Source organism: Psammomys obesus, unplaced genomic scaffold, assembly GCF_907164565.1.
Source record: "Psammomys obesus unplaced genomic scaffold, mPsaObe1.curated_primary_1811, whole genome shotgun sequence".
NCBI classification, from domain to species: domain Eukaryota; kingdom Metazoa; phylum Chordata; class Mammalia; order Rodentia; family Muridae; genus Psammomys; species Psammomys obesus.
Genome location: NW_026585895.1, coordinates 54,189,960 through 54,215,087, shown reverse-complemented (window position 1 = coordinate 54,215,087; position 25,128 = coordinate 54,189,960). Strand labels below are relative to the sequence as shown.

Genomic DNA, 25,128 nt, shown 5'->3' with positions numbered 1-25,128 from the left:
GTGTGTGTGTGTGTGTGTGTGTGTGTGTGTGTGTGTCCTGAGCTGATCTCACCATGTCTCCCAGCCCTCCAGCCCTCATTGTATGGCTCTACTGTTTCCTGCATATTAGCTGAGAACCTGTGCCATCTTAACACCTAGGCACAAGCCTGTCAATTCCTGAGAGCAGAGGTGGGGTACAGATCCCAAAGGTGGGGTAGGAGCTTCCAGAAGTTTGATGGTATCCCCACAACCATAAAAGCTAGACTAGGAATGGGGAGAGTGGGGGATAAGACGGTACCCTCAACACTTGAAGACCATATGACTGAGAGACTACTGACCCAGCCTGGGGACTATACTCTGGGACCACTGCCTTGGCCAGATATAGCACCACCTGGCAAGGCTGAAAGGCTGTCATGAGCAACTCCAAGATAGCTCAGCCATTTCCACTTCCCTTCTCGTAGCCAAGGTGGGCAGAGGATGGATCTTTTTGTTGTTTTGCTTTGTTTCGTTTTTCAAGACAGGATCTCTCTATGTAGCCTTAGCTGTCCTGGACTTGCTTTGTAGAACAGGCTGGCCTGAAACCCACAGAGATCCACTTGCCTCTGCATCCTCAAGTTCTGGGATTACAGGTGTGTGCCACAGCGCCCAGCTCAGAGGCTTTCACCTCACACAGCAGGGCCAGTCCCAAAGGTAGAATCAGTGCCTGCTTTGGCCTCATGCTGTGCGCTTGAGCTGCGTTGGTGCTTTTGTGGCCAGGGTGTTTTCATGGATAGGGATGATGAACCCTAACTCACCTTCACTGGTGGTCCTTGGGTCCTAGACTGAGGAAATTAGCCTCTTACCTTTCCTGATGTGTTAACATCACCCTGTGAGGTTTGCTTTAAGGATGGGGAAACTGAAGCCAGGCATAGAGGCACACAGGAGGCAGATCTCTGTGAGTTTGAGGCCAGACTTGTCTACATGGTGAGTTCCAGGATAGCCAGAGCTGTATAATGAGAGCCTATCTAAAAAACAAAAACAAAAGAATGGGGAAACTGAGTCACCACAGAGATAAACCAGCAGCTACTTTGGCACAGCTCAGAGCAGCAGTTCTCAACTGTGGGTTGCAACCCTTTGGGGGTCGAATGACCCTTCACAGGGGTCACCTAAAGCCATCAGAAAACATAGATATTTACATTATGATTCATAAGAGTAGAAAAATTACAGTTATGAAGAAGCAACAAAAATAATTTTTTGGGGGTTGGGAGGTCAGTTACCACACATGAGGAACCATATTAAAAGGTCACAGCATTAAGAAGGTTGAGAACCACTGGCTCAGAGGTTCTGAGGATGCTCTGGATATCCCCAAAGACATCCTGGGGAGACAGTCTGAGCCTCCCTCAGGTCCTCTGAGGTGTACAAGGGATAAAGCCTACAGGTGTTTTGTGGGGACCCAGATCCCCCAGATCTGCCATCCTGGCCTCTGCCTAACCTGAAAAGCTGGGAGTGGATGTGTCTCCTCTTGAGAATGCCAGTGTCCTGGAGGCCAGCCCAAAGCTTCCCTGTGTTGGAGAGGATGGGCAGAAATATTGGGGAGCAGCTGTACCAGGCTGTAGTGCGTTCCAGCTTCGGGCTGATCTAGAGTGAAGGGAAGATGACCAGGCTTCTGGAAAAACCTGCTGCAGCCAGGTGGAGTGAGCCACCAGTAGGGTGATGCGCCACTCTCTCCATTAATGGCGTCTGTTCTCCAGGAGGAATTTTCAGGCTAGGAGGGGGAGTTATCCTCTCTCCTTGCTGGGCAAGCCTCCCTCAGGCTGCTGGGATGCACGAGTGGTGCTGTGGGAGGGCTCCGACATCACCTTCCTGAGAGAAAGCCTCCACGTCCCTGCTCAGGGTCACTTCAGACTCCCTCTTGGGTACTCAGTCCAACCTTTCCTGTAGGGGAAAGCTCTCTGAGATTTCAGTAAAGTCTGTGTTGCCTCCTGGCGCAGGTCTTCTCACTGGAAATTTGGAGTGGTACCTGCTTCTTGCTCTAGCTGTGCAAGGCCAGCAGGACTTGAGAAGTAACAAGGAAGGCGCCAAGCTCTGGTGCAGGGTCCAACAAATTGGCCTGAAGTACTAGGCTAGACTCAGGAAGAAAAGCCAGTGTCAGGGCTATGCGCTGTGTAAACTTCATGTGATATGTCAAGGGTAGAAAATCTGCAGAGACAGATAGCTGCTGGACAGGAGAGGAGAGAGTGTGGGGTCTTAGGAGGTGACAAGATGGTGTATTTGATGGCCTGTATTACCTGATGGCAGCTCTGGGTGTTCAGTGTGGGCAAAGGCGGCTTCTGTGCTACAGGAATTTTGCTATTGTGGCAGATATGGAGGTTGAGGCTCACCAGCTTGTAGGGAAGCCTTAGGAAACAAGAAAGTCAACAACTCAGGTGTGGTATCCTGCATAGCACCTGTGCAGGTGAGGAATCCTGACTCAGATTCTCCTCCTGAAGCACACAAGTGTGTGGTGTAGGAAAGAGTCTGTCTGGTTGTGTCCTAGAGATCAAAGGCCTGTGTTTCCCAGGGTATCTTCAGAGGCAGGACAGCAGGACCAGACCTGGGGCATTGGCCCCAAATGGGGCACAGTTTGTCTGAGAGATAGGGACAGCAGTCTGGTGGCTCCAGGCAAGGTCTGGCCATGAGTAAAAAAGTTTCTGCTTCTTCATGTCCCTGTGGCCCCTGGCTCCAGTGACCTTCTCGCTGTCTCGAATGGGTCCAGGAAGCTGATGTCAGGGTCAGCCAGGGGAGCAAGGAGGGAGGTCTAGCAGGCCTGAGTCAAAGCCCTAGCTGAGCTGGGGCACTGCTAACACAGAGGTGCCTCCCGCCAGCACTCATGCCCTGTGGGCTCTTAACACCACACATAGAAAGACATCTGTACCATGGTCTGTGGATCTCTAAAGTTTAGGGCTATCTCTAGGGAAACAGTGCCTAAAACGAGCATGCTGTTGGTATTGGGAGTGGAAGCTGGCTTTCTCTCTAGGATATTGCCAACTGCTGAGTTCTCAGCCTGTGGGGGTAGGAGGCTTAGAGCAGCCTTTGAGAGCTCTGAGTAAGTACAGACCAGACCCTACTAGGGAGGCCCCAGAGTATGGGAGGAAGGTATATGGCCACATTGGATCCATAGCCACAATCACTCCTACCAGTCATGTCAGCCTAGGCCCTTGCCACTAATGCTGCTCTGTATATCTCTGTGGCCTGTGGTGCAGGCAATCTCACACTGGCCATCAGCTTCCACCTCCCTACCCATGGCCCTTGGATATCTGAGCCATCCAAGACACAGATGACTACCTTGAATGCCTGGTGATAGGTGCAGCCCTCTTCCAGCCCTTGCTATTCCTCTTCCTCTGTCCTCTTTAACACTACAGCTGACTTCTGAGGCACATAAGCCCACCCTACTTGTCCCTCTTGCCTAGGCTCCATTGTTGGAAAACCCCTACTACTTTCATGCCTCAGTTTTCCTCCCTCACAAGCAGAGCCTGTGGTCTCAGCCCTGAGGATCTCACCCATGGCCTGCCCTAGGCCATATGCCCACCCAGCCTGCTCCCTATATGCAGGTTCAGAATTCACATCTCAGCCTTGACACATGGACAGCCACCAAACCCATCTTACAGATGGGGAAACTTAGTCTCTGAGAGCAGAGGCCAACTGGTCAAACCTCACACTAGGAACATGTGGCTGGGTAGGGACTAGAACCTGAACTCTTAAGTGCCATAGCTGTAGAGTGGTCACATTCTCTTGAGGTAGGCAAGAATAACCCCCTTTGTCCAGTCCCCAGAGAGGCCAGCCAGGCCAGCATCACCCTACATGGAGAGGAGGCGAGCTACCATAGGCATCCAGCCAAACACTGGCCCATGCTGGCTACTGTTAGTCATCTGTGAGGATTTTGACACCAGAATGGGGAAGGTCAAAGCCTGGCACTGTTACCCTAGCCTCTATGTCTTCTACAGAGCACCTGTCATGGAGAGGGGTAAGCACACTGAGCATGAGCTCCTTACTGGCCCCAGGGCCTCTTCTCAAAGTCTCCCCTACCTCATCCTCAGCATGCTCCTGTGACCTGCCTGTTCCCTATCCTGTGATCAACCCATGCAGGTTTCCGACTCACGAATTCTGCCCATCCAGGTCCTTCTTGTTGTCCTGTGGCCACTGCTGTAAGCCTGGGGCCAAGGTCTCAGAGCCTGTCTGCTTTCCCTGGGAATTGGCTCTGGGCCTCTCTGCCTTAAATTTCAGGGCTGCTGGCTCCTCTGATCCAGGAGTGCACCTCCATACACAGTGTCACAAGTAAAGACAGAAGCTGTAAACCTGTACTCAAACTGTACTCTGAAATAGGGTGACCAGAGCCAGCCTTGGGGTACAACAGGGTGAGGGGCATCGGTGTTTCTTGTAGGAGCAGCCCTATAAGATTGCTGTTAACAAAGAGTCAGAGAACTAGGGTGACGCAAGGTTGCACCCTTGGGGTCTTGGGCTTTGTTGCCTGCAGTCGCCTCGGTTCCTGGGGTCTTGGCACCTGGTGCCTCCCTACAATCCTATGGGACTGAGGGAAAGAGCAGTACCCAGAGCTTCAGCCTGCCCTTAGTGTGCTGCAGAGCATTGAGCTGGTAAGACAGACCCCACAGCCCTGTGGGGACTGTGGCAAAATCCACAAGGGACAGATCTGCTCATCCCCAGTGAGAATGGCCTCCTTCCTTCTTCCCCATCTCCCCACCCTTTACACCTGAAAATAGATGTCCCTCAGGAGGGAGCATTTTATCCATTTTACAGCTGCAGTCGCTAAGACAGTAGGGACACTAGAGAGCTGCTAGGAGTTGTGCAGTGTATCACCTGAACCACTGTGTTCGGCAGGCCTCAGTCTCTTGTGCTTCATCTGTGAACTTCCCCCTCCTCTCTCCTGGCAGGCATGAGTAATGAGGAGATTCAGTCAGAAGTTGGGAAGGCTGAACATTGCTGGGCCAACCAGTGGGGCCCAGGAATAGGGATTTGGGCAGTCCCATGGGCTCTGGCAACATTCATGGGGTACTTGTGCCCCGTTCGCTGAGACACTAAGTATGCAAGCACACAGACCACGTAAAGGTCTCCTAGCTGCAGCCTGGCTATACAGACTCCACCCTGACCTGCTTCATAGGGGTGGAAGAGGGAATTAGGGATCAAACTCAGATCGTCAGACTTAGCAAGCACCTTAACCTGCTGAGCCATCTTGCTCTGATTTTTTTTGCTTAGTGATTGTTGCTACGTGGAGCAGTTATTCTGTGTAGTTGTTACTATATAAAACAGTTATTCTGTGTAGTTGAGTTCATCAAGAAACACTTTCCTGTATGAGATGTGTGTGTGCCCGAATGTGTGGGCGGGTGCCATGCTGTCCTTATCAGTGAGTGTTGGCTCACGGCTTGTTGGGTTCTTCTCATGGCCAGCCATCAGGGACAGAATGACACAGCGCCTCTCTGGTAACTGAAATCTTTGAGGTCTGTATTTTTTCAGTGTGGGTTCCAGGAAGGTTCTACTTCATTCACCCAGGCTTCCCAGGCTGTCTATCTCAGGCTGAGTGAGCCATGTGGGCAATCAGAGCTCCTATGAGGCCCTTTTCATCTAGACAGAAGTGCATACTGTGCTGAGGACTCAAAACTTGTCCCTAGCTGCAGCCCACTCATCGGTGGGCAGAACAGGATGGGCTTTCTAAGAGACACAGTCCTGAAGTCCAGACATCTGGGGTTGCCCTTGAAGAGCCAGGTTCTCATAAAGAGTCCAGTCCTTCCAGATGAAGTTACTTTTGTGCTTGTGGGGGCTGGAGTATAACTCAGTTAGCGAAGTGCTTGCCAAAGCACAAAGCCCTAGGATCCATCCCTGTCATTGTACAAACAGCCTGGCATGCTTTTAAGAGGTAGAGGCTCAGAAGTTCTAGGTCACTTTTGACCACACAGAGTTTTAGGTTTAGCCTGGGGTGTATGAGATCCTGTCTCCAGAAAAATAAAAAAGCTTGTGGGAAAGTTGTGGAGGCTAGAGTGAAGAATAACAGAAAGGTTGCTGGAGGCTGAAGTGGGGGAACCCAAGGGACAAAGGAAAGACAGACTGTCCTGGCTAAGTACCAGCTGCAGAGGCGAGGAGGGGTCCTCAAAGTGGGACTTCTAGTGGACTTCTAGTGTCCCTGGGCACCAGGCGAGGACCCAAGTAAGGATGAAGCCAGTGCTCAGGGGCTGGGTAAAGGTAAGGCAGGAACCATGGGACCCTCTTCCAACTTCAGCAGCTGCCGAGGGCCAGTCCGGCCTGCAGCACGGTCAGTGGGGTATCTATTCATTGCTGCACACTGACAGGCCTGCAATGGATCTTGACATCTGTGCCTTGCCCACTCATGGAGCCATCTGCACAGAATCCACCCAGCCTCCAGGAGAGCAAGAGCCTCCCAGGGCAGACAGGGCAAGTCTGCCAAGAACTTTATCTGGCCTCCATACATCTAGAAGCATTCCTCTATTCAATCTGGGGTCTGGGACACACCATTTCCCTTCCTGAGATTGGAGGGCTGTGGCTGTGGCCTCTTTTCCTCTCCCTTACTCATTCTTTATTTGCTTTTTTCTCTTTTTTTTTTCCAGTTTTCTTTCCTTTAATATTTATTTATTGTGTGTGTTTGGATCAGAAGACAACTTTCAGAAGTCATTTTTTTCCTGCCATATGAATTCTAGACATTAAACTCAGGTCATGAGGCTTGGCAGGGGTCCTCATCTGAAAAGCCATATCAAAGCTCCTCTTTTTATTTTATCTTATTTTTTCTTTTTGAGACAGTATCTCATGTATCCCAAGATAGAGTTGAACTGATCTTGAACTTCTGACACTGCTGTCTCCACGTCCTAAGGGCTAAGATCACAGGTGTAGAGCAATATACCTTGTTTATGCAGAACTGGGCTTAGAAGGTTAGGTAAGTTGTGCATGTTAGTCCTCATTTATTCACTCATTCATTCAGCATATGGTTCCTGACCTACTTGGCTCATGAAATAAAAAGAGGAAGGCAAGAGAGAGGAGCTTGCTCAGAGCCCTACAGGCTGGCCAAGGCAGGAGGTAGAGTAGAGGGACACTGTCCAGTGTGGCACCTTGAGGCGATCCTGGCCTGGCAGCACAAGGTTTTGGTGCCTAGAGCCATCAGCTTTATCTGTAGGATGATCCAGGCATGGGCACAGGGTGAGCAGCACCAGATCCACGGGGGACGAGGCGAGGGAAGGGCCTTGATTAGCATCCTGGTGCAGCGAGGAAAACTTGCCTGTTTACCTGTGTGCTAGAGTCTGGCACCTGTGCCTGCTGTATGTCTGTGCCTTGTTTCCTGAGTTCAGGTGGCACTCACCTATCCCTCCCCCAACCCTCCACAGGCTTTCTATGCCTCCCCAGGCTTGGGGGATGCCTGTCCAGGCTGGCCAGCCAGCTCCTGCCCGGATCTATGGTGTCCCATCTCACTACAGCCTGCGATAAGGGCCCAGCTCAAAGCTGCTTTGTTCAGTCAACAAAAGGACATTTCTGCAGCGTCCTGGGAGCCAGCCACAGGCTGGACATGCCAGGGAGGCCCCAGCCTGGCGGTGGCACCAGTTTGGGAAACCCTAGCCCAGCCCTGGCTGGGACCTGGGGTTGGGGACCATGCCTGCCACGGGCTTCCCAGGCTCTTGGACCCACAGGAGGTGTCTTCTTTCTATGCCCATGCTGGGCTCAGCCCACAGCTACTGCTACCCACAGATCTGCTCTTGGCTTTCAGGAACAGAGTCTCCTAAGTCCATGGCAAGAAGGCAGGACACCCATGAGGGACAGGGATGTGACTTGCCAGGACCCAGAGAGAGGCCTGCAACTGCCAGGTAGGCAGGAGCACCAACTGTCCCATCTAAAGGAGTACACCTGCATTCCAGAAAGCAAGCACACAAAGAAACCCCTAAGCAAGGACCAGAGGCAGTATGAAGAGGGCTGGTTCTCATTAGGCCCTGGTATTGGGCTAAGGTCTGTATTTGTAGGGGGCAAATTCTCAGGACTGGGACCTTATCTGGTTAAAAGGACTTCAGATGTGATCAGTTAAGGATTTTTGTCACAGGATAGACCATGTCTTAGAGACAAGTACTGATGGAAGGCAGAGTGTGAATTGTTAGCCCTGGGGCACCTGACCTGACCTCACCTGGCCTCGAACCTTTCTGGTGTATGTGGGGGGGGTTAATTTCTGCTGTTTTAAGACCCCTGCTCCCAGTCTGCCACACAGCACATGCAGAGCGGCACTGGATTTTCCAAGGAGATATGACAAAACAGGGTTATGGACACAGGTGTTCTGTTGCTCTGTGCCCTATGGTATGAACAGTAGCTTCTTGGAGGGGTCACCTAAGGCCCTAGGACTTCATCCCAGGCTTGTCAGGACCCGTAGATGGAAGCTTCTTGCTAAGGCAATGAAACGCCACAAATGGACAGCACATGATAAGACCTCAACTCTGCTGTCCTGACAGACATTTCCCGGTCAGCTGCCCTGTCAGCTGCTATAGGCCACAGGAGCTTGTCTCCAGGGACAGCTATTCCCGCCCACCTGCCACTCCATTCTCCTCCTACTGCCTGCGATCTGTAGGCCCCACCCCTACCCTACTTCCTCCATCTCCCAAGCTGTCAGCTCACAATAAGCAGCTCCCAGGGGCTGTCCCTGCAGTCACCCTTGTCCTGGGTTGTCTGGAGCCAGCCTTCCTTCCACCTCAAGACTGCTTCCCACGGCCTGCCAGCTGCTCACTGGCCAGCCAGCCCCTGTGCCTCACGTCCCCTGGGACCCTATAGGGAACTAAGACACCCCATGTCCATAGACTTATGCATAGGATGGAAAACTGACACAGGCCCAGAAAGGGCAATCAAACTGTAAGGTCACAACACTCTAGGGGGAGGGAGGAGGATAGGGCCAGGCCTGTCCAGATGCTGATTGGATACCCATCCCTGGCCCTGGTCTCTGCCCCTTTCCCCATTTGCACCTATGAACATTGCCCTGTCCTCTAGGGGCCAATAGTGGCATTTGATAGAGGCCACTTTTCTTCCCCACAAGCTAAAGCCTTCTCTAGAATCCCTTGTATGACTAAGAGTGAATATTCCAGTTTGCTGCCTTGGTCCAACTGTGGGACCAAAACGTGGACCTGTCAGACCCTGCCCTCCTCATTGAGTGAACGGAGAAGTAGGAAACAAGATTCCTAGGAATATTCCTGGGGAGAGTGTCGGGGGCTACCAGTCGTCTTCATGGTCCCTGAGTCCCTTTTCCTACTTCTTCCTGCTCTTCCTAGTCAAAATCAAATCTGTTGGTCTGTTCATCCATCTATGCAGTATGGAGCTATAACCCTCACCAGGTTGGGCCTGTGTGAGTCACAAGAGTGTCTTTGGGGACTCACCATGCTGATAATACCCAGAAGCACAGACCCTTGTTGTTAACAGTTTTCCTCCCAGACTAAAAAATTTTGTCCTGCAAGGAAGAACTTTAAACAGGAAGGTAAGCTGAGTATCTCCAGGAATTCTCTGAAACTGACAAGATTCACTAGCACCACCCCCTATAAAAGCTCAGGAGTAGTGGGGATTTCCAAATGGGGGATTTGGCAGGCAAATAGATGGGGTACAGAACATGTGCATAACAAGTTGGTCATAACAACTTCCTGAAATAAAGGCATAGTGCAAGGTGTTCATAACAAGGTGGCAATAGCAACCGTTTGGAACAAAGACATGGTTGCTGTTTCTTGGAACAGGCAATCAGTACAGAACCATTTGTAGTTACAACGACAAGTGGGTCATAGCCCAATCCTTCAGAAACAAAGATTTACTCATAAATGAGCCTCGCTTGTCTTTGCTATAATATGGTTTTCAAGCCAAAGAATGAGGCAGGCTGGTTTATCATTCCCCCCAAGTCTTATATGGCCCTGTTAAATTCTTGATAGGGTCCTTTTGTTTCTTACTTGCTTGTTTGTTTAAGAGGTACCTTTCCTGGTGTGTCAGTAGGCAGAATAGGTAGCCATTTTGTCCCCTTTGAATTAACATTTCAACCTTTTATTGAGGTAACTGCTTCCCAGCTGAAATTAGAATGTCATTATCAGGGTCCAGGAAGACTGGAATGTTAGTTAGAGGCTAGGAGGGGATTCAGGCCAAAGGGCATTCATCAGAAGCATCTGGTTTGCTGACCCAGCTAAAGAGACAGAGAACAATCATGTTAACTGGACTGGTTTACATCAGCTTTCACCAAGTCCAGGGCTCTCCAGTTTTGTAGAGCTACCTGGAGCTGGTGTGGTGTAGATCGCTTTTGGAGCAGTTTGTAGTCTGTAGCTGATTCCTGGACGGTGTCTACCAGCTGAGTGAAAATCTGCTGGGACAGGTATAGACTAGTGGCAGAAATTAAAGCTAAGAAAGTTAAAGGAAAATCTTGGAACTGTCAAGTTCATGGTCCTAGTAGTTGGGGAAGAGGAGGAATTCCAAGATGGGAGAGGGGAAGGTCCCACCCTCAGGAATAGGCAGGTGGGGAAACTCAGGATGTTGATTAACAGGAGTACTTATCAGGAGTCCACTTGAACTATGAGAGGTGGATTCAAATTTTATGACTCCTTTGACTCCCTGAAGCTTACATAATTTTTTTTAGCTAACAAAAAGAGATAAAAGTTTTAATATATTAGCATTACCACTGTTTGTAATCTGTACTGACATCCACACTGTAGAAAAAGCAGCTAACACATGTCTGTAAAATAGCTGTAGTCGACTCATACCTTGGAATCGCAGTAAAAACTATGGCCTTAGGTTAAAAAAAAAAACTTGAAAATTCTTTTCTCTATATGGAGGGCTGAATGTATAAATTGGACAGAGGTGTTTTAGTGTGATGAGAAGCATCTTAAGTTTATAGTTAGAAGATAGCCAGAGGAAATTTAAAATCTTGAACTTGTGACTGATAATAGTACTCAGTGATTTACCAGCTTATCAGAACTCCATTGATTAATTTTTAAATTTTGCATTTTTGAAATCTTAATATAACAATAGCATAAAGGGGGAAATAATTCTGAAATGTCTCTCATGTTAAATTATTGTAAACATCTTTCTTTTTTTAGTGTTAATTTTCTTTTTTATTTTTTTTATATTATTTACAGTTTATTCCCCTTGTATCCCAGCTGTAGCCCTTTCTCTCATTCCCTCCCAATCCCACCCTCCCTCCTTCATCTCCTCCCTTCCCCTCTCTAAGTCCACTAATATGGGCATTCCTCCTCCCCTTCCATCTGACCCTAGCTTATCAGGACTGGCTGCAATGTCCTCCTCTGTGGCCTAGCAAGGCTGTTCCTCCCTTGGGGGGGGGTGTCAAAGAGCCTGTCACTGAGTTCATGTCAGAGACAGTCCCTGTTCCCCTTACTAGAGAATCCACTTGGATACTGAGCTGCCATGGGCTATGTCTGAGCAAGGATTCTAGGTTATATCCAAATATGGTCCTTGGTTGGATAAACAGTCTCAGGAAAGACCCCTGTACCTAGATATATTTGGTCCTTATAGAGCTCCTGTCCTCTCCAGGTCTTAATAACTCCCCCTTATATATATATATGATTCCCTGCACTCTGCCCAAGGTTTGGTTATGAGTCTCAGCATCTGCTTTGATACACTGCTAGATAGAGTCTTTCAGAGGCCCTCTGTTGTAGGCTCTTGTCCTGTTTCTTGTTTTCTCCTACTCCAATGTCCATCCCATTTGTCTTTCTAAGTGAGGATTGATCACCTTACCCTGAGTCCTCTTTTTTGTTTAGCTTCTTTGGGTGTACAGATTTTAGTATGTTTATCCTGTCTTTTAGGTCTAGTATCCACTTATAAGTGAGTATATACCATGTGTGTCTTTCTGCTTCTGGGATACCTCACTCAGGATGATTGTTAACATCTTTCTATCTTGTATTTATATATTTTAAATTATTTTCTTAGACCTTTATAATTTATTTAATGTTTCATACACTTGGATGCACTTTGAATTATTTTTAGATTGTTATAATTTATATGAATCTTAAAAATTTTAGATATAATTGTTTGCCATTAGAAAACCAACCTAGAGGGGCTGGGGAGATGGACCAGCAGTTGGGAGCATCAACTGCTCTTCATGAGGAACTGGGTCCAATTTCCAGTTACAGGCAGCTCACAACTATCTGTAACTCAAGTTCCAGTGGATCCAACTCCATCACTCAGACATACATGAAGACCAAACACCAAATGTACATGAAAATACACAAAGAAAACCAACTAAGCATTGGTACTGAAGGCCATGTGGATGTCTGTGGTCTGTGCTGCTGCCTAAAGCTGATGTCCACGGACAGGATTGCTACTGGGGACCATATTGGTGTCCATGGCCCATATTGCCCTAGAAACTATGTTGATGTCCTTCGCCTGTGTTGTTCCCAGAAACTGTCTGGAAGTCCATGACCAGTGGCTGTAAAGGGCAAGGAAGCTACTTTCGCTGTGGTATCAATGATGGAAGACTCACAGTTGAAAAAAAGGGCTTCTGTGACACCCCCTTTCCACCCCATCTACCCCAAAAGTAACAGCCTAGACAAGAAGCCATCAAAGAGAACTCCTAAAAATTGTGATAAGGATGCTGAAGTGTAGCTTTCCACACTGGTGGCTTTTGGTGAGTATGTAACTGGGGAAGGACTCAGTTTTCTGCAAGGAACTAGCCACTGGGAATTTGGCCATGCTCCAGCCTCCAGTGAGTATATGGGCAACACAAATTGAACTTTTTTTCTTTCTTCTTTTTTGAGGGGGCCAAGGAGAGAGGTCACAAGGGTGGAGTAGCAGACTTGGGAGGACTGGAAAGTGATTGTGATCGGGGTGCATGATGTAAAATTCTTAAGTGATCAATAAAAATAATATGTTGGAAAGAAGAAGAGGAGGAGGAGAAGGAAGGAAGGAAGGAAGGAAGGAAGGAAGGAAGGAAGGAAGGAAGGAAGAAACCAAGCTGGTTGGAAGAGATTTAGACCAGAGTCATTTGGAAAAGACACTCTCCAAGCTGTCAAGCTACAGGCTGTGCAGTGTGCCCCAGGTTCCCCACCTTTTGTGAGCGGTCACCTGGGCTGGGGTGGGACTTGGTGATGCAGCTGCCTTTGAGCCATTTCACTCCTCTAAGTAACCCTAACAAAGCTCATTGGTTCACCAGGTTGGACCTTGATGCTCTTCCTAATTTGGTCTGTCATGGGTTCCCTATCTGGGGTGAGCAGACGTGTGTGTTATGTCTCCTCAGGAAAAGTTTTGTCACACTTGTGTATACAAGGAGACCACGAGAACCCTGAATTTAGTGCGAAAGGGAAGGGCTTGGCAAAGTTGCAAAACCTGGATTCCTTCTTTCAGGCAGGTTAACTGGATGGTCTCCCCATTCTTGGTCTCCCTATTTGTGCCACAAGGAGGACTTGCATCACCCTAGTTCTGGTGGTCTCAGCTGTGTGCTCAGGTCCTACTTATTCCAGGCTGGGCTCCCCAGAGGAACCATTTACACACACACACACACACACACACACACACACACACACACACACTCACACACTCCGTGGGCAACAGTCCCAACATCTGGTTGATGTTTGTAGCAAGCTGGGGGCGGAGGAGCATCTGCTGAGGGAAGCAGCCATGTGGGAGCCTGGGTCCTGCTTCAGGGGCTGTGAGAACTGGTGTGCAGAGGGCGGGGCTGGCCTGCCGGTCATACAGATCACATTTCCGCGTACATCCCAGGCTAGAGTGTGTGTGTGTGTGTGTGTGTGTGTGTGTGTTTTGGGGGTTTGGGGAAGCATGACATGACTCAGAGAGCTGCATGAGCAGGCCAAAGCCACCCCTGAGAAGTTCAGATCAGGTGTTGATGCTAAGGTAGTTGGGGGTGGAGGGTGCCAAGGGCCAGCTCTTTGTCTGGTAGGTTTAGTTTTATTGTTGTCAGTATCTTAACTCTACATCCTAGGCTAGCTTTGACCTCAAAGCAGCCCCCATGCTTCAATTCTCCAAGTGCTGGGGAATACAAATATAAGCCACTGATTTCTAAATGGGGGAATTATAGTGCTGAGGAATCAAGCCCAGGGTGCCATGCATGCAAAAGGAAGTACCCTACAACTGGGCCCAGGAGTTCACCCATTTCTATGCAGAGAGAAGGGTTTCAGAAGACCACATAGTCCTGGGTGATAGGATGAGGCTTCAGTTCCCAGCAGGGAGGCTCCACCACAGGTGGGCACAACGAAGACCTTAGTACCTTGGGGCTGCATCTGGGGTGTCAGTGGATTTACTACCCACCCATTCCCAAACTGCTCCCAGCTGGAAGGAGACCTCAAGACTCCGGACTTGGGGTACACATCTGCAGGGGTGGCTCAGGCCAGATCCATAACCCACTGAGAGCCTCGGCTCAGCCCTTCCGGTGAGGTAATGGGAAAAGCTTGCCGTGGCTGCCTGGCCCCCCTGCCAGAACTGAACATCCCAGAACCCCAGCGCGCCTGTGAGTTTACTCTGCACCGCAGGGTGGGTGAGACGGGGGTGGGGTGTCTCAGCTTTGCAGCAAAGGCGGGAGCCAACGTTTCCACCTCCCCCAGCCTCACCAGGCCTGGCTCCTGGTCAGGTGTGTGCGCCCAGCCCCCAGCTTTGCATCCCACTCCAGCCGGGCCCGGGGAAGCGTTTCCTGGTTCCCAGACTCTACACGCCAGGGACTTATTTATTGCTGAACTTTGTTTTTTTGTTGTGTTTTTTTTCACATAACCCTTCCCCCAACCCCAAGTCTCAGGAAAGCCAGGCGCCAGGAGCTTGGAGGAGCCTGGCCGGAAAGGGGACAATTAAATCCAGGGGAGAAAGAGTTAAAGCCAGCCCCCAGACACTTTCCCACCCTCTACAATTCACCAGGAAATAAACAAGAAGGTTTGCTTCCATTCACCCTCGGAAAATTCAAGGATTTCCTCTGGTCGGGTGGGACTGTCCCCCAGATCCCTGGAGCCATGGAGTGGCAGGGCAGGAAGGGAACCCTGGGTGGGCAAGGGCTCCCCTGATCAGCCCCTTGTTGACTGAGAGGAGGCCTCTTGTTCTCCGTCTCCAGCTAGGTGGTCAGGGATTTGGGGATTCTGCTGTGTACTTAGCTCGGCAGCTCCTGACTCCAGGTGAGAGACACTCTCAAAAGCCCACAGCTGCACCTGCATTAAAGCGACAGGGACAGCCCACCCCCATCCCCGGTGCAGTGGAGCACCCTTTAATCAGCACTTTAGAGGCAGAAGCAGGCTGGAGTTCGAGGCCAGCCTGATATACGGAGCTTGTTCCAGGAAAGCTAGGGCTACACAGAGAAACCCTGTCTTGAAAAACAAAAACACAAACAAACAAAAAGGGGAGCTGAGAGACCTGAAGAGGGGTGAGTTTTAGGAAACGTGCGAATGTGAAGGTTACACGCGGGTTCACAAATCACACCACGAGATCGGTTCCACGTGGGAGGTTTATTAGGGGAAGGGGGGAGAGGGGAGCAGAGAAAGAGTAAGAGAGTAAGGAACAGAGAAAGGAAGAGAGAGAGGGAGAGAGAGAGGAAGAGAGAGGAAGGGAAGGGCTCCAGTTCTCTTATAGGGTGACCAAGGGCATGCGCAGGTAATTCCAGGTGGTCAGGGTGTCTTCACAAATGCCTGATAACCGGTCTATGGGGCTGGCCATAGAAGTGCCTGCTTACTGATCCCAACAGTGAGTCTTGCCCCTAAAGGAAGCAGCTCTGGCAGGAAGGTTTTGGGGCTTCTAAGAAACAGAAAAGGTTGAGCAGGGCTGCCAGGCAGAGTAGTAAGTGGCAAGCAAAGTGACCGTCACATGGTACTTCCTAGGCCTTGGGAGGCCCTTTGAATTTTGTAGTTGCTGTTGAGACAAACTTATTGTATAGGCCACACTGGCCTTGAACTACAATTTTCCCCCCCTCAGCCTCCTGAGCACTGAGATGGCAGGTATACCTCACAACACCTATAGATATACTGCATCTTCATTTGGTCCTTAGGGAAGTCCCAAGCCGTCGGAAGTAGATGCTATGGCCCATGATTCTAAGCAGAAGGTAGCTGGTGGTTAGACACAGGGTTGAAGAATGAAAGGGGCCTGCTGCAACTACGCTCACTCGGAAGGGCGGGCTTCTGGAGGCTTTCCTACTGGAAATGTTCAGAGGCCTGCCTGCAGGGCAAAAGGCACAGCCTCACTTCCAGGTTCAAAACCCCACCAATCCCTGAGCTCAAAAACCGAGCTCAAAATCCCACCAATCCCCACCCTGGAAATCTCATGCCTGGAAAACTCTGTCCTCAAGAAACCCTATATAAAGCCTGTCTCCTGTTAAGTCCGATGCTGTCTCTCACCCAAGCAGAGACAGCCACCTTCTTTTGTCTCTTCCAATAAATCTCTTCTGTGAGTTTGTTGTGTGGTGTGACTGTGGTATTCCTTGGTTCCCAACTGCTAGGACACATTTCTTTTCAGAGCAGCAACACTTCCACTCGGGAAGCCTTTCCCCTCAGAGCGGCAACACTGCCTTCTCCCAGCAGGAGTGTGGCAGTGGAGCCTGAGCACAGACCTCAGGCACACAGTGTGGCTGAGCACCATAGGGCTTCCAAGGTGGCTGGGAAACTGCTGCCTTTAAAGTGAAGGCAGGCAAAGAGCTAAGCAGTGGACTGACTGCTCAGGTACTCATTGTTGTACCCTGACCCATGCAGAAGACCTGGCCTCAGGCCAGTGAGAAAGCTTAGCAGGTAAAGAGCCTAGAGCTAAGTTCAGCAACCTGAGTCTGAACCCCAGGAACCACATGGTGGGAGAAGAAAACCAACTTGGTCTCTGACCTCCACAAGTGTACACACACACACATATACATGTACACACATGGGCATACATACATACATACATACATACATACATACACATTACACACACAAATACACACATATACACACATGCACACACATAATCTACACACATAACACACACATACATACACACACACACATACATTAAAAAAATAAATTTAAAAGGTGTTTAGAATACCTGATCTTCCTTGCTTCTGCCTCCATCCTGGAGTGGGGGTGGTGACAGTTACAACAACTGTGGCTGTTGTAACATTGAGACAAAGAGCTCCTTAAGTGTGACTAAGGTCCAGAGAAGGAGGTGTCTACTCTTGGGGAGCCTGGGACCTAACTTCAGAAAGGCTCCTGGGTTTCTCCCCAGAGGGCTGAGGTTTTCCTCCCCACTATGCTCCCTCTCTCACCCTTGGGCCCTTGTCTTAGAGTTTCTGCCGCTGTGATAAAACACCATGGCCTAAAGCATCTTTGGAAGGAAAGGGTTTATTTCATCTTACGGCTTGTTACATCTTCCATCATCCAAGGAAGTCAAGGCACGAATATAAGGCAGGAACTGGTGAGGGCATAGAATGTGCTGCACTGCTTACTGGCTTGCTCCCCACAGCTTAGTCAGACACTGCTTCCTCATCCATCCGGGAGCAACTGCCCAGGGGTGGCACCACCCGCAGTGAGCTGGGCCCTCCCACATCAATCATTAATAAAGATAATGCCCCAACAGGCTTGCCTACAGGCCAATCTTAAGAAGGCATTTTCCCTATTAAGAGTTTATCTTCAGGCTGGGCCTTTAATTCCAGCACTTAGGAGGGAGAAGCCAGCCTGGTCTACAGAGTTCCAGGACAGCCAGGACTGTTACACACAGAAACCCTATCTTGAAAAACAACAACAAAAAAGACTCTTTCTTCCATGTGTGTCTAGGTTTGTTTCAGGTCGACAAAAATCAACCAGCAGAAGCTGTTCCAAAAGCTGACACTTGGTCAGCAGCCTCTTGGTCCTTCACCTGAGGTTAGACAGCAGGCTCCAGCTATCACAATTGGGAAGTGCCCAGGGCATGGATGCTGGAATGTATAATGCCCTTGGGAATGCCAGTGAACCACTATGAGGATTGTCACAGTTGGCCAGTGATGGGTCTCATCAACTGCCCCCTGCCCAAGGTGAAGCCAGAGATTCCTTAGGGGCCTCTGGCTTTGTCCTGTGGCCATATTTGGCAGCTGACAAGCCTTGGCCTGCTGTTAGATGCCCATGGACCTCTTTGATTGTGATGGTGCTTTAGAGGAGGCCCCAGGGCAGTTTGGGTTCAGCTCTGGGCCATGAAGTAGGAGTTCACCACAATCCTGTGCTGCTTGCTCCACCCAGGCACGTCTTGGCATACCTGCTCAATAATATCCACTGAGGAAGCAGGGCTCGTAAGGGAAGCTGCTTACTAACCTGCCCATCAGGTGATAAACCTACAGAGACTGGTGTCTTCACAGCTAATTGCTGAGGGACTGGTCCAGCAGTGAGAGGAGGAACCTCCCAAATTCGTACAGCATCTTACACTGTAGCTTTAGTTGGGCCTGAGGTTTGGGCTGAGGGAGCTGAGAGGTCTTGAGTTGAGGTTGTACTAGGTTCACCATCACTCTCAATCCAGTGCCAGGTGTCTTTACAAGAAGAGGGCACCCAGAAGGAAAAGAAGCAGCAGTTGGAGTGATGCCGTCATGGCCCTGGAGGACTTATAGGCACCAGCATCAGTAAGAGACAGGAAGGCTCCTGCCCAGAGCCACTCCTGTCTCGGAGCCTGGAGGCTCTGCCACACCTCACCCTCAGATGAGGAAGAGAAGCTCTTTCCATGGCCCTAAGCCTCCCGCTTTGTGGCATTTTGTTATGGCAACTGGGGACAATAACAGAGTGTCTGATTATTGGACACAGGACATGGAGACTGAACTGCATAACCTTGCCAGGCCACATGACCAGACATTAACATACCTGGGTACTCATTCCATGGTTGAGCTGCCCAGCGTTGCAGTTGTTTCATGCTCTGAACTGTGCTCTTGAGACAGGTAGAGTGGAGGGTTTGTGTTTAGCACTGTTTTTAAAAGGTCAGAACATCTGAGAAGTGCCTTAAGGACTTGGAGAAGGCAGGATGATTCAGCCTGAGCACCATTCTCTAGTGCAACTGTGACTAGAGTCAGGACATCCTAGGGTTGGGGCGATGTGGGAGCCCTGCCTGAGCCAGACACAGAGATGCTCTTGGATTTGGGCTTTATCCTCTGGCATCATGCTGCAGCCCTTCCTGGGTATGGGAGAGTCCTGGTGCACAGTTAAATGTGGGAGGCCCACCCAGACCCATAACTAGGTACTTAGTCCCCAGTGAGGTCTGGAAAAGGCAGTGTTCTATAAGAAGCTACAAAGTCAGACAGGCAATGTGTTGTCAGTGTTAGACACAGCTTGGGCCTTCCTTCCTGCTGTGGTCTTCTCATCTTCATTGCAGGCTTAAGGCAGCACACACAGGAATGGTTCCAAGAAGCCACGTTTCTGCACACAGTGGCATAAAAACATCACACTATGGGCTGGAGAGATGGCTCAGAGGTTAAGAGCACAGGCTGTTCTTCCAGAGGTCCTTGGTTCAATTCCCAGCATCCACATGGCAGCTCATAATTATCTATAATTCCAGTTCCAGGGGATCTGACACCCTCACGCAGACATACATGCAGACAAAACATTAATGTACGTAAAATAAATGAATAACTAACTCATTAGAAAAGATCACACCATGCTAACATGTTGAATAATGGAACTGCCATATCTGCAGCAGGGCCCTCTGTGATGGGACAAGGCACACTGCAGACGCCTGTTTAACATTTAGAAGTTAAGAAGGGGATTTATGTAGTGACTGAGTGCCGATTCTGTGTGTGGATCTCATGAAGTGTGTCGTGTGGCCTCCATAGACCACACAGGGCAAGGTAGGGCTGAGCTCAGCGGTTCCAGCAGTGTCCCTGGAATGAGCAAGGCTGCGGATAGTTAGTTACTGATGGAGGGAATGGACGGCTGAACAAATACTGAAGGCATGGTTCTGTTCTGGGAAGCAGGGTGCAAATTATAAAAATACAGGAAAAAAACCACGAGACAGGCAGGTCTCAGTGAGAACCAGTGTGTGTGCATTTGTGTGGGGCCATTTGTGTGCACATGTGATATGTGTGTATGCACGATTGTGTGTGAGAGTGCATGTATTTGCACATATGATTGTGTATAATTGTATACGTGTGCCAGTTGTGTGTGTGAGAGAGACTGTGGCTGTGTAATTATGTGCCCATGCATGAGTGTGTGTATACATGTGTGTCTGTGCATAACTTTGTAATTATATTTGTGTGCCTGTTGTGCAGGAGTGTATGTAACTACGTGTTATAGATTGTGTGTGTGCCTGTGTATGACTGTGTGTGTGATGGTGTGTGTGCCTGTGTATGACTGTGCATACTTTTGTTGCTTCAGTGACTGAGAGACTCTTGAAATCACAAAAAATGTCCCAGATGATGAACATTCTAAGGTGGTGCGGGATATTCAGGTTCACCCCCATGTTCTCCGAGGGTGAGCTGCATGAGGTCATTCCTAGCCTGTATGGCTTCCCAGCCGCTGCATGCCCCACCCCCACCCCAGGTATGAAGAGTAGAAAGCCTCTGTGACCACCATGCACCTGCCCTCTGTAACAAGATAATTCGGTGCTGGAGAAAGAAGAGGCTCTGAGAAAGGATCCCTGGTACCTCATCCTGCATTTGGGTGCCGTGTCACTCAGAGGCTGCACAAAGCCTCTTTGTGCCCCACAGCACTGATGGAGAGATAGAATTTATCTTCTTAGTAGAAGGCAGGGCAAGTGTCCAAGCCCAGGCTGGCGCAATTTTTATGTGACCAGAGGGACACTCCTCTCTGGGCCACTCACACTAGGACATCGTTCTTGCCCCAGCTCCTCAGAGGATTGTTGTCAAGTAGCCAGTGGTTCTCCAGAGCCTGACAAGGCAGGTGCTGTACTGAGCCTGTGCCAGGGGCTTGGTGCAGCCGCCAGCCTCGTGACAATTGAGGAAACTGAAGAAGAAAGGCAGTTGCAGACCCCTCTGGAGCTAGCTCTTGGCGTCTCTGGATGGAAGAGGATTACGTCGGAAGGCAAGGTTTGGCCACCCTGTAAGCATCAGGAGTGGTTGCCAGCCACTCACTGAAGCCCTGGGTGGGGGACCCTGAAACCAGCATGCTTATCGTCACCCCTGGCTCCACTCTGCTTGGCCTCTAATCCTGGTTTCAGCCTCCATGATGGGCTGGGGAAGGTATACCCCATCAGGAAGTGGGTGCTGGGCTGGCTTCAGCCCAGGGAAGGAGTTATGTTGTCAGGATTGGGGATAAGTCTGAACAGGCCTGGGCCAGCTTTCTCCACAAACCAGCTCCAGACTGGCCCCACAAGCTGGTTGGGGAGTTACAGCCTGCACGGGAACAGGAACAGGGTCTATCCACTTCACAAAATGAGAAAACTGAGGCTGATCAAGCCTGTGGACAGGGTAGGGAAGTACTCTGAGGGCATTGCTCCTCTTCACCCCTCTCGATAGGTTGCGGCCTCAGAGGGAATGTGCTAGGCCCAGGCCGCAGGTGTCAATAAATGTCCTGGGTGGTTAGGCAATAAAAGGCAGAAGATATGGGAGAGTGTGAGTGCACGCTGGGCCTGGCCTGGGGATGCCCCTCTTTTGTCCTTTACCCTGAGTATACACCTTGACATCCTTAGGTCGCCTGCCACCTCTCTCTGTTCTACACCTCACTAGTTTCCCTTCCAGGCCTGGAAACATCTACAGTGGAACCACATGGGTGCTGTAGCAGGCACTGTCTGCTATGGTCCCGCTGCCACCCATGGGGGAGCCAGAGCCCCCATAGTGGGTGGAACAGAGAGCTGCAGTAGGGCAGGGTCTCAGCTTCCCACCCACTGTGCCCCATCAGCTCTCAGTGCGGAGCTCAGGTGTAGGGCCGGCCAGGCTGCCAGCCTTGGACCACATAGCAGAGCATGAGGCGCCCCCTGGACTCACACACCTTGCACACGGGCACAAGCTCCTTAGTCGCAAGTGCCTGGGGTGTGGGGCGGGGGACTATTGAGTGTGTAGGCAAGTGGCAATGTGGTAGAGTGTCAGTGGAGCAGTCAGAGCAGTCAGGGTCTTTCAGGAATGGCCGACTTGAACAAGCTAGACTTCCTCTGGCTTGTCTGAAGTACCTTGTGGGCAGGCCTGAGGGATGGGATGTGTTTAATGCCTCTGCGCCCTCATGTCACTTGGCAGCTGTCACAGTCTGCCACCCCGTCCTTTATCTAAGCCACAGGCCCTCATCCCTCCCCGAAAGACCACCGGGACCACTCCTTATCTATAGGACATATGTCCCTGGAGCGCTCTGTCTTGAAGGTAGGTTTCTCAGGTCTAAGAGTCTAGCTGGGTATGGGAAATCTCACAGAGTACAGACCTGAGTGCCCTGAGTCTCTGCTAGCCCTGTCCTAGACCCCATGCTATAAACTGGAAGGGCCCATAGGTCATGTACTGTCTTGGCTGTCCTCAGGCTCTCCAGACACCCCGAATCAACTATGGGGTTGATGCTACCCCCTGCCCACTTCCACCGTAGGCCCTGTACATAGCTAGTCACAGAGAACTGGCCCATCTCAGCTGGGTCTTGTGCTGTCCTCAGTACCAAGAGTAAGGAATCTACTGGCTTTTGCTTGGGAGCCTGAGATATCCCAGCAACATATTGTGGCCTCCATTCTTCAGGGCTGGGCTCCCTGTATCACTTCCAGGTCTGGGTAGGGTACACTGAGTTTAAGGGCACCCCATTCCATCTCTGTTCCCACAGCCGAGTTCAGTGGGAGGCTCAAAGGTAAGGGTAAACTGGCTTGGGTCTGAGTCCTGACCCCTATGACCCTCCTTCTAAGGCCTCCTTTTACACTTGATCCTATGACCCACAATCTCAGGCAGAGACCAAGCTACAGTGAGTGCTGGTGTCCAGTGGCGTGCTGGTGGGCCAAAAGCCTTGAGTGTTGAGCTGGGTATCCAAGAAGGGCCTCTAAGCTGAAGGTCAAGTCCCTTATCCTATGGCCAGCTTGGCTGGGGTGCTCGGAAGGACCTATGCTAATGGCCATTGTCTGTGCCTTTGGCTTTGGCATGCAGAGGGAGGACTGCCTCCAAGGGGCTCATTCAGCTGCCTTAACCCAAGGCAGCGAGGCCTTGGCAGCAATACAAAGATCTCTTTGTCTCTGGTTGCTGAGCCCTGAAGCTCTGCTATCCATGTTTAGAGCCATTTTTTTCAGTGCTAGTGACACTGAGGTAGTTTGGAGGCAAAGCTTCCTTTTTATGTCCTTGACCAGCTACCCCAGGGTCTAAAAGAGTGAACACCCCTATCCTACCAAGCCTCAGTCTCTTGAAGACCAACAGATCCCTCTGAGAACCATCCTAAACCCAAGGTTTGAGGCCGCACACCACAGTAACAGGGCCTCTGGGCTCAGGGTGGCTTTATCTTACCATAGGCTTCGCATCCAAGCATATAGATGCTTCTTTTGAACAGGTCAGGCTCTGCTGGTATCCAGATGCTTCCTCCACAGCCTTGTGAGGTACTCTCAGGTTTGAGCTTGGTTGGTATATAACCTAGGTTACCAGCCTCCTTCTCATGGACTCAGGGAGCCCAGATGTACCAGCCAAAGGTGGGAGGTAGGCAGCAGAGACAAGCTTCCATCCAGCTTTAGTGGATGTCTGCTAGGCCAACCCTGGGAGAGTCTGGACAGAGCCCTGCTTCGTCCTTGAGTGACACAGAATAGAAAACTGAGGCAAGGCCAGAAAGGAGAAGCATGCATGGACATCAGGGTCCCTGGTTTTAGACAGCTGGTCAGGAAGGCATATGAAGGGCCTCCCAGACCAGAGCACTGATTCAATACTGGCAGGTGGCAGCATATGGCTGCGTTTCTAGTTCTGACTTTTTTTTTTTTTTTTTTTTTTGTAATACAGGTAAAAGGAGCACCTGTCATGGCCTGGCATCTTGGGAACCAGTTCTGGGCCTGCTCACCTCTACTCCCAGGAGGCCTGTAGGGCAAGAGAGAAGAGGGACTGAACATCTGGGATGGGTGGTCCTTTGCTGATCGCCTGCTATCCAAGGGAGGAAGGAAGGGCAAGAGCCGTGGGAACCCTGAGAAGGGGACCCTGACTCAGCCTCTCCGTGGTTCCCCCAGTCCTCTTACCATGGCTCTTTGCTTAGGTTGAGTATAACCATACTCAGTGTCTAAGTAAGGTTAGTTAGCAGCCACTCACACTTAGTGAAAATGGTGTGTTTACCTCTATGCCCTGCTGGGTCCTAATACAGCAACTCTGGCCTCTTTCAAATGCCTGGCACTGCTTAGGTGCCCAGACTCACTTGTCCATGCCTCTTCCTCCTGGGCGACCTTCTCACAACAAGTGCTTGGGGAATAATATAGGACATGCACAGTACCCTAGCCACCCACCAGGCATTCACTGGTCATTTAACACGAGGCAGGTGCCCTTCCAGGCCTTCATTCACAACCCAGCTGGGGACACTATGCTTGGGCTCATAGCCTACTGGTATCTACAAGGTGAAGCAGATAGGTCTGCACACAGTGTGCCTGGCTAGAGTGTCCATGCAGCAGCCAGGACTTTTATTATTCTTCTGCAAGAATACCCTGGACCTTGAGCTCTTTTAGATACTGAAGGTTGGGCCTCTATGAATTGGAGAAACAGAGGTGAGCCTGCACAACTAACTGGGGCTACAGCTGAGATTGGGAGCCCAGAGGTCAGGCTGTGTTCATGCTGGGGGTCCTGGGACCTAGGACTGGGCAGAATGGGTGATTATAAAAGGCCAGTCAGCTGGAAACTGACTTCCCTGACCAGGGCAGCTCAGGCTGGTCAATTGACAGCTCACTCTCACACCCAGGATGCTCTATGGTGTCTGGCAGAGACGGACATACACTCCATACACTGGCCTCATGCTCCCCCTGCTCAGAAAAGAACAACACCTTCCTTTTTAATTTATTTTTTTGTTTCATTTTCAAGATCTTGCTTGATAGTCCAGGCTATCATTGAACTCATGATTCTCCTGCATCAGCCTCTTGAGTACTGGGATTACAGGTGTGCAGTGTCCCACATCTGGACTAAAGCTATTTTTCTTCCTTTCTTTCCCTCTTTTTCTCCCCTCCTTTCTTTTCTTCCTCTCAGACATCATTCCCTTTTTTCTCTCCTTTCCTTCTTTCCTTCTTTCCTTCCTTCCTTCTTTCTTCCCTCCCTCCCTCCCTCCTTTCTTTCTTTCTTTCTTTCTTTCTTTCTTTCTTTCTTTCTTTCTTTCTTTCCTCCCTCCCTCCCTCCCTCCCTCC

At 50.2% G+C, this 25,128-nt stretch overlaps 1 pseudogene; it reads left to right on the top strand.

Moving 5' to 3' along the window:
* Positions 1 to 6,203: 6,203 nt before the first annotated feature.
* Positions 6,204 to 25,128, top strand: part of LOC129671125 (60S ribosomal protein L9-like) — a 41,033-nt pseudogene continuing 22,108 nt past the window's right edge.